Raw genomic sequence first — 11,001 nt, 5'->3', positions numbered from 1 at the left:
TAACCCTAACTTCTAACCCTAACCCTAACACTAATCTCTAACCCTAACCCTAATTCTAACCCTAAACCTAAACATAAAGATAACCTTAACCTCTAAACAAAACCCTAAACCCTAATCTTAATGCTAACCTTAACACTAAACCTAATCTAAAATCCTAACCCTAATCCCTAAACTTAACCCTAACCAGAACCCCTAACCATAACCCTAATCCATAACCTCTAACCCTAAAGATAACTCTAACACTAACACTAACCCCTAAACCTATCCTTAACCTTAACGCTAAGAATAACCCTAACACTAACTCTAACCCCTAACTCCTAATCGTAACCCTAATGCTAACTCTAACCCTAATCCTAACCCCTAACCATAACCCTAACCCCTATCCATAACCCTAATTCTAACCCTAAGCCTAAACCTAAACCAAACCCTAACCCTTAACCCTAACCGTAAAACCTATTTCTAACCCTAACCCTACATTAACCCTAACCCTAACACTAAATTTAGCCCCTAATCCTAACCTGAACCCTAATCCTAACCCTTAAACCGAATCTTAACCATAAACCTAACCCTAACCACTAACCCTAACAATAACCCCTAAACCTAAACCTAACCATATACCTTATCCTAAAACTAACACTAAACCCCTAACCCTAATAGTAACACCAAAACCTAAGCCCTAACCTTAACAGTAACCCTACCCCTAAACCCAAAACTCACACGCTAAACCTAACAGTTAACCCTAACACTAACCATTAAACCTTACCCTAACCATAACACTAGCCCTAACACCTAACCCTAACCTTAATTCTAAACTTCAGCCTAAACTTAAACCTAACACTATACCCTAATCCTAACCCTAACCCCTAATACTAACCCTAACCCTAATGTTCACACTAACCAAAAACCCTAACCATAATCCCTAAACCTAAACTTAATCCTAACTCTAACACCTTACCCTAAACCTAACCCCTATTCCTAACCCTAACACTAACCCCAAACCCTAACCCTTACCCTAACCCTAACCACTAACCCTAAAACTAACCCTAACTCCTAACCCTAACCAAAAACCAAGCCCAAAGTTCACACCTAGCTCTAACCCTAGCCCCAGCCCTAGACCTAGACTTAACCCTAGACCTAGCCCTACCCATAGCCATAGCCCTAGCCCGTACACTAACACTAATGCTAAATCTAACCCTAGCCCTAGCCCTAGCCCTAGCCCTATCCCTACCCATAACCTTAGCCCAAAGCAGAGCCTAACACTATCCCTAACACTGACCCTAAGCTTAAGATCCCTAACCTCTAACCATAGCCCCAAACCCTAACTCTATCAGTAAAACTAACAGTAACCTCTAATCCTAACCCGAACGCTAATCCTAACCCTAATCCCTAACCATAACCATAACCCTAACTCTAACCGCTAACCCTAAACCAAACCCTAATTCTAACATTAACCCTAAACCTAAACCTAACACTATCCCCTAACCCTAACACCTAATCCTAAACCTAACCCTAACATCAACCCTAAACCTAAAACCTAACCTATTGCTAACCCTAACCCTAATGCCTAACTATAACCCTAACCATAACCCTAAACCCTAACCCTACCACTAACCCCTAACAGCAACCCTAATGCCTAACCCAAACCCTAACCCTAAACCTAACCCAAACCCTAACCCTAAACCTAATCCATACCCTAACAACCCTAACCCCTAATCATTAATCCTAACCATAACATGAACACTAACCCCTAACACTAACCCTAAACCTAACATCTATCCCTAACCCTTCTTCTAACCCTAATCCTAAACATAAACCTAACCCTTACCCTTAACCTTAACTGTAACCCATAACCCTAACCCTAACCCATAACCCTAACCCAAAACCTAACCCTAACATTAACCCCTAACCCTAAATTTAACCTTATGCCTTACCCCTAAATGTAAAACTAAACCCCCAACCGTAACACTAACCACAAACCCTAACCCTTAACAGGTCACGTTAACACTATACACAACTCCAAACCCCAAACCATTAATCCTAAAACTAACAGAAAATGATAAGACTAACTGCAAAACCTTACCCTAATCCTTAACCCTAAACGGTAGCCTAATCATTAACCCTAAACCTAACACTTACCACTAATCCTAAGCCTAACCATAACTCTAAACGAAACCCTAACACCTAAACCTAACCCTAAACCTAACCCTATCCCTTACCATAATGCTAACCAGAACACTAACCCTATCCCTAATCCCTAAACCTAACCCTAACCCTAACCCCCTAAAACTAACCATACCATTAATCCCTAACCCTAATCCTAACACAACCCTTACACTAACCCTAAGGCTAACAATAACCTAAATGCACCATAACACAATACCCTAACCCTAACCCTAACCCTAACCCCTAACCCTAATCCTAAATCTAAACCTAACCCTAAATATAAACCTAACCCTAAACCCTAACGCTAAACCCTAAGCCTAACCCCAACACTAACCTTAGCCCTAACACTAAATCCTAACCCTAACCCTAACATTAACCGATAACCCTAACCGTAAAACTAACCCTAATTTCTAACCCTAACCCCTAATCCCTAACACTAACATAACCCTATCCATAAGCCCTAACCATAACGCTTAACCCAACCCTAACCCCTAACCCTAACCCTAAACCTAACCCTGAATCCTAACCTTATTCCTAACCATAACGCCTAACCGTAAAGCTAACCCCAGCCCTAACCCTAACCCAGCTCTAACTCTAGTCCTGGACCTAACCGTAGTCCTAGCCATAGCCCTAGCCCTAGCCCTAATCATAGCCCTAGCCCTAGCCCTAACCCTAACCCTACCCCTAACTGTAAACCTAACCTTGCCCTAGCCCTAGACCTAGACCTAGCCATAACACTAGCCCTAACACTAACCCTAACAGTATCCATAAACCTAACCATAACCCTAAATACTCTAAACCCTAACACTAAACCTAAACCTAACCATAACCATAACCCTAACCCTAACAGCCCTAAACCCTAACCCTAACTCTAAGTGCTAACCATAACCTTAACGCTAACCCTAATGCTAACCCTAACCCTAACCTTAACCCTAATTTCTAACACTAACCCTAACACTAACACCTAACCCTAACCCTAATTCTAACCCTAACCCTAAACATAAAGCTAACCTTAACCTCTAAACCAAACCCTAATCCCGAATCCTAAACCTAACACTAACACTAAACCTAACCCTAAACCATAACCCTAACCCTAATCCCTAAACTTAACACTAACCCTAACCCCTAACCACTAACCCTAACCGTAACCCTGACACTAACACTAAACCCTAATCCTAACCCTAACTCTAAAGCTAAGAATAACCCTGACCCTAACTCTAACACCTAACCCCTATCCGTAACCCTAATGCTAACTCTAACTCTAACCCTAACCCCTAACCATAACCCTAACACTAAACCCTGTCCCTAACCCTAATACTACCTCTAAGCCTAAACCTAAACCAAACCCTAACCCTTAACTCTAACCCTAAAATCTATTCCTAACCCTAACCCAAACCCTAACCCTAACCACTAATCCTAAACCTAACACTAACTTTAGCCCCAACCCTAACCCTAACCCTAAACATAATCCTTAATCCTAATCTTAACCTTAAACCTAACCCTAACACTAACTTTAGCCCCAACCCTAACCCTAACCCTAAACATAATCCTTAATCCTAATCTTAACCTTAAACCTAACCCTAACACTAACTTTAGCCCCAACCCTAACCCAAACCCTAAACATAATCCTTAATCCTAATCTTAACCTTAAACCTAACCCTAACCACTAACCCTAACACTAACCCCTAAACCTAAACCTAACCATATACCTTAACCTAAAGCTAACACTAAACCCCTAACCCTAACAGTAACACCAAACCTTAACCCCTAACATTAACACTAACCCTAGGTTCCAAACCCAAACCTCACATCCTAACCCTAACATTTAACCCTAAGACTAACTGTTAAACCTTAACCTAACTGTAACCCTAGCCCTAACACCTAACGGTAACCTTAATTCTAACCTTCAGCCTAAACCTAAACCTAACACTTTACCCTAACCCTAACTCTAACACCTAATCCTAACCCTAACCTTAACGCTCACCCTAACCATAAACCTTAACCCTAATCCTAACCCCTCACTGTAACCTTAACGCAAACTCTAAACCTAACTCTAACCCCTAACCATAACCCTAACCCTAACCACTATCCCTAACGGTAATCCTAACCCTAAACCTAAACCTAAACCAAACCCTAACCTGAAACACTAACCCTAACACTAACTCTAGCCCCTAACCCTACCCCGAACCCTAACCCTAACCCTTAACCCTAATCTTAACCATAAATGTAACCCTAAACCATAATCCTAACACTAACCCCTAACTCTAAACCTAACCCTATCCCTTACCCCAAAACCTAATACTAAACACCTAATTCTAACAGTAACACCGAACCTTTACCTCTAACCTTAACACTAACCCTATACCCTAAAACCAACCCTCATTTCTTAACCATAACAGTTAACCATAAGACTAACCATTAAACCTTACCCTAACCATAACTCTAGCCCTAACACCTAACCCTAACCTTAATTCTAACCTTCAGCCTAAACTTAAACCTAACCCTATTCTCTAACTCTAACCTTAACCCCTAATGCTAACCTTAACGCTGACGCTCACTTAACCAAAAACCCTAACACTAACCCTAACCCTACCCCTAACCCCTAACCCTAAACCTATCCCCTAACCGTAAACCTAAACCTAACCCCAAAGTCTAACACTTACCCCAAACCTAACATCTAACACTAACGTTAATATTAACCCTAACTCTTAACCCTAACCCTAAACCTAGCCCTAAGTCTAACCCTAGCTCTATCACTGCCCTAGCCCTAGACCTAGACCTAACCCTAGCCCTAGCCTTAGCCTGCATACTAACCCTGACCCTCAAATTAATTCTAGCACTAGCCCGAGCCCTAGCCCTAACCCTAACACTAACCTAACCCGGACACTAACCCTAAAGCCCTACCCTCTAAACATAACCCCAAACCCTAACTCTATCAATAAAACTAACCCTAACCACAAACCCTAACACTAATGCTAACCCAAACCCTAACCCTAACCCCTAACCGTAATCATAACCCTAACTCTAACCTCTAACCCTAACACTAATTCTAACACTAACCCTAAACATAAACCTAACCCTAACCCCTAACCATAACCCCTAATCCTAACCCTAACCCTAATGCTAACCCTAAACCTAAAACCTAACCCTATCACTAACCCTAACACTAAAGCCTAATGCTAACACTAACCATAACCCAAAACCCTAACCCTAACCGGAACCCCTTACTGTAACCCTAACACCTAACCCAAACCATAACCCTAACTCTAACCACTAACCCTAACCCTAAACCTAACCCCAAACCCTAACCCTAAACCTAATCCAAACTGTAATAATTTTAACGCCTAACCCCTAATCCTAACCATAACACCAACACTAACCCCTAACCCTAACTCTAAACATAACACCTATCCTTAACCCTACTTCTAACCCTAACCCTAAACATAAACCTAACACTTCCCCTTAACCTTAACCCTAACCCATAACCCTAACCTAAACCCTAACACTAACATTAACCCCTAACACTAAATATAACCCTATCTCTTAGTCTTAAACCTAAAACAAAAGCCCTAACGCTAACACTAACCACAATCCCTAACCCTTTACCCCTAACCTTAACACTATCCCCAACCCTGGACTCCAAACTGCTAACCCTAACCCTATCCCTAACCTTAAACCTAACCCCAAACCTAACAAAACACTTACACTAACCCTACTTCTAACATAATGCACCATAACCCTAAACCATAACGCTAATGCAAACACTAAACCTAACCCCTAACCCTAATCTTAATTATAACCTTAACCCTAAACATAAATCTAACCCGAAATACAAAAGCTAACCCCTCATCCTACACCTAACACTAACCCTACCCCTAAAAATCTAAACCTAACCCTACACCCTAACACTAAACTAACCCTATCCATAACGCCTAACCCTAAACATTAACCTAACCCTAACCTCTAACCCTAACACTAACCCCTAACCCTAGCCCTAACCCTAATGCTTAACCCTAAACCTAACCCCAGGCCTAAACCTAACCCTAGACCAATAACTAACCCTAGCCCTAGCCATAGCCCTAGCCCTAGCCCTAATCATAAACCTAGCCCTAGGCCTACCCTTAACACTCACCCTAACTGTATACCTAACCCTAGCCCTAGCCCTAGCCCTAACCCTAACCCTAACACTATACCTAACCCCAACCATACCCTATCAACCATAACCGCTAGCACTAAACCTAACCATAACCCTAAAAATAACCCTAACCCTAACAGCTCTAACCCCTAACCCTAACCGTAAACCTAACCCGAAACACTAACCTTAACCCTAACCCTAACATAACCCTAAACCCTAACTGTAACCCTAACACTAACCCCTAACCCTAACCCTAATTCTAACCCCAACCCTAAAAGTAAACCTAACCCTAACCCCAATACAAACCCTAACCCCAAATAATAATCCAAACCCTAACGCTAAACCTAACCGTAAAACTTAACCTTAACCCTAATCCCTAACCTTAACCCTAACCCTAACCCATAGCTCTAACCCTAACCCTGACCCCTAACCCGGAACCCTAAGCCTAAAACTAACACTAAATCCTAAAGCAAACCCTCACCCTCACGCTAAGAATAATCAAAACACTAACTCTAACCCCTAACCCCTAAGCATAACCCTAATGCTAACCACTATCCCTAACCCTAATTCTAACCCTAAGCCTAAACCTAAAAAAGCCCTAACCCTTAAGCCTAACCCTAACCACTATTCCTAACCCTAACACTAACACTAGCCCCTAACCCTAACCAGAACCCTAACCCTAGCCCTTAAGTATAATCGTGACCATAAAAATAACCATAACCCATAACCCTAACACTAACCCATAACCCTAAATTTAACCCTATCCCTTACTCCTAAAACTAACAATAAACCCCTAGCCCTAACAGTAACACCAAACCCTAACCCCTAACCTTAAGTCTAACCTGAACCCCTAAAAGCAAAACTCACATCCTAACCCTAACAGTTAACCCTGACTAACCTTTAAACCTTACTCTAACCGTAAGTCTAGCCCTAACACCTATAACCTTAATTCTAACCTTCTGCCTAAACTTAAACTTAACTGTATTCCCTAAACTTGACCTTAACCCCTAATCCTAACCCTAACTCTCACCCAAACAATAAACCATAACCATAACCCTAACCCCTAACCCTAACCCTAAACCTAACCCCTAACCCTAAAGCTAACCCCTAACCCTAACCCTAATCCAAAATCCTAACCCTTACCCTAAGCCTAACCCCTAACCCTAACCCTAACCGTAACCCTAACCCCTAAACCTAACCCTAACCCTAACCATAACCCTAATGCCTAACCCAAACCATTACCCGAAACCTACCCCCTAACCCTAACACTAACCGTAAACCTAATCCCAAACACTAACCCTAACCCTAAACCTAACACCTACTCCTAAATCTACTTCTAACTCTATCCCTAAACATAAACCTAACCCTTGCCCTTAAACTTAACCCTAATCCATAACCCTAACCCAAACCCAAAGACTAACATTTACCCCTAACACTAAGCCTAGCCCTATCCCTTACCCCTAAACCTAAAACTAAACCCCTAACCCTAACACTAACCCCAAACTCTAACCCCTAACCCATAACTTTACAGTATCCCTAACCCTGAACCCCAAACTGCTAACCCTAACCCTAACAGTTAACCCTAAGACTAAACGTTAAACCTTAAGCTAACCCTTAACCCTAAAAGCTACCCTAACCATTAATGCTAAACCTAACACTTAACTCTAACCCTAACCCTAAACCTAACCCTAACACCTAACCCTAACCCTAAACCTAACCCAATCCCTAACCATAACACTAAACCTAACCTTATCCCCTAACTCTAACCCTAACACTAACCCCCTAACAATAAACATACCCCTAATCCCTAACCCTAATGCTAACCCTAAACCTAACAAAACTCTTACACTAACCCTAACCCTAACCCTAAAGCAAACCCTTATCCTTCACCCTAACACGACCTTTAGGACCTAACCCTAACCCAAAACCTAACCCTAACCCTTAACCCTAATCTTAACCAAAAACCTAACCATAACATCTAAACCTAACACTAACCCCTAACCCTAACTTAACCCTATCCCTTACCCCTGAACCTAACATTAACCCCCTAATCCTAACAGTAACACCAAATCCTAACCCCTAACCATAGCACTAACCCTAACCCCTCACCCCAAACCTCACATCCTAATCCTAACTGTTAACCCTAAAACTAACTGTTAAGCCTTACCCTAACACTAACCCTAGCCATAACCCCTAACCCCAACCTTAATTCTAACCCTAAGCCTAAACCTAAACCCCACCCTATCCCTAAACCTAACCCTCACCCCTAATCCTAACTCTTACCCTAATGCTCACCCTAACCCTAAACCCTTAACCTAACCCCTAACACTAAACCTAACCCCTAACTCTAACCCTAACCCTATCCCCAAACCCTAACACTCTAACCCTAAAACCTAACCCTAACCATAAACCTAACCCTAACACCTAACCATGACCATAACCCTACCCCTAACTCTAACCCTAGCAATAACCCTACCCTTGCTGTAGCCCTAAACCTAGACATAACCCTAGCCCTAACCCTAGTCCTAGACCTAACCATAGCCCTAGCACTAGCCCTGACACTAACCTTAACCCTAAATCTAACCTTAGCCCTGGCCCTATTGCTTGCCCTAGCACTAACCCTAACACTAAACCTAATCATAACCCCTAACACTAACCCTAACCCTAACCCTAACCCTAACCCTAAACCATAAACCTAACCCTAACCCTAAACCCAACTTCTAACACTAAACCTAACCCTAATCCTACACCAGGCCCTAGCCCTAACCCTAACCCAATCCTAGCCCTAACGCTCACCCCTATGCTACCCGTAGCCCTAGCACTATTCCTAGCCCTAACACTAACCCTAAACCTAACCCTAGCCCTAAACCTAACCCTAAACCTAACACTAGCACTAACACTAACCCTAACCCTAAACCTAGCCCTAGCCCAAACCCTAGTCCTAGCCCCAGCCTGACAATAACCCTAGCCCTAACCCTAGCCCTACCTCTAGCCCTAACTCTAACTCTAACCGTACCTCTAACCCTACCTTTTAAACCTATCGCTAACCCTTAACCATAATCTTAACCATAAACCTAACCCTAACCCCTAACCCTAACACTAACCCCTAACCCTAAACCTAACACTAACTCTAACCCCTAAACCTAACACTTAACCCCTAACCCTAAAACTAACCCAAAACTCTAACCCCTAAGCCCTAACACTAACCCTGTCCCCTATCACCAAACCCCTACCCTAATCTTAGCAATTAACACTAAGACTAACTGTTAAACCTCACCGTAACCCTTAAACCTAACACTAACCGTAAACTTAACCCTAACCATTAATCCTAACTGTAAAATTAACCCTAAACGTTAACCCTAATACTAACCCTTAACCCTAACCCTAACCCTAACCCTTAACACTAATCCTCACCCTTAACCCTAACCACAAACTGTAACCCTAACACTTAACCATAAATCTATCCCTAACCATTAAGCTTACCCCTAACACAAATACTTAACGGTAATACAAACGTTTAACCCTAACTCTAACCTTACCTTTAACCCTAATCCTAAACTTTAACTGAACCCATAACCCTAACCGTAAACCTTACGCCTAACCTTAACCGTCAACATTCACCCTAGCCATTAACACTCACCCCAACCCTAACACGTAACCCTACTCCAACACTTAACCATAACCCTAACCTTACCCTTAACACTAATCCTAACACTTACCCCTAACAATAACACTAACCCCTAGGCCTAACCCTAACACTAACCCCTAGCTCTAAACCTAACCCTAAATGCTAACCCTAACCCTAACAGGTAAGCCCTAACCCTCACATTAACCTTAACCCCTAACCGCAAACTCCTAACCTTAAACCCAACACGTAACCCCAAGACTAACCATTAACTCTCACAATAACCCTTAACCCTAAACCTAGTCCTAACTCTAACTCTTTACCCTACCCCTAAACCAAACCCTTAACATCAATCCTGAACCTCACCCTTAACCCTAAACCTAACGGTAAATGGTAACACTAACACTAACATTTAAACCTGATGCTAACCCTAACTCTTAAATCTAATCTTAACCCTTAATCCTACCCCAACCACTAACACTAACACTAAACCCTAAACGTAATCCTAACCCTATGACCTAAACCTAACAGTTAACCCCTAACCCTAACACTAACCCCAAAACCTTAACTGCTAACCCCTAACCCTAACAATAACCCAACCCTTCTTCCCCAACCCCTAACCCTAACCCTAACAGTTAACACTCACCCTTACACTTAAGCCTAACCCTAACCCTAACACTTAAGCCTCAGTCTAACCTTTAACCCTAACCCTAACCCTTAAGCCTAACCCTGACCCTTAACCCTAAACAAACCTTAACCGTTAACCCTAATCCTAACCCTAACACTTAATGCTAAACCTAACCCTAACCATTAATCCTAACCCTAAACCTTAACCTAACACTAACCCTAAAACTTAACCCTAATACTATCCCTTAACTCTAACCCTACTCTTTCACTCTAATCCAACCCTTAACACTAACAACTAACTCTAACCCCAACACTTAACCCTAAACCTAACCGTTAACACTCACCCTAAACCTTAACCCTAATACTAAACCTATCACTTAACCCTAATCCTTAACCCTAACCCTAACACCTACCGCCTAAAACTAACACTAACCCTAACCCTTAACCTCTA

Source organism: Lemur catta, unplaced genomic scaffold (assembly GCF_020740605.2).
Source record: "Lemur catta isolate mLemCat1 unplaced genomic scaffold, mLemCat1.pri scaffold_70_ctg1, whole genome shotgun sequence".
Lineage (NCBI taxonomy): Eukaryota > Metazoa > Chordata > Mammalia > Primates > Lemuridae > Lemur > Lemur catta.
Note: the sequence above shows the minus strand (reverse complement) of the source record.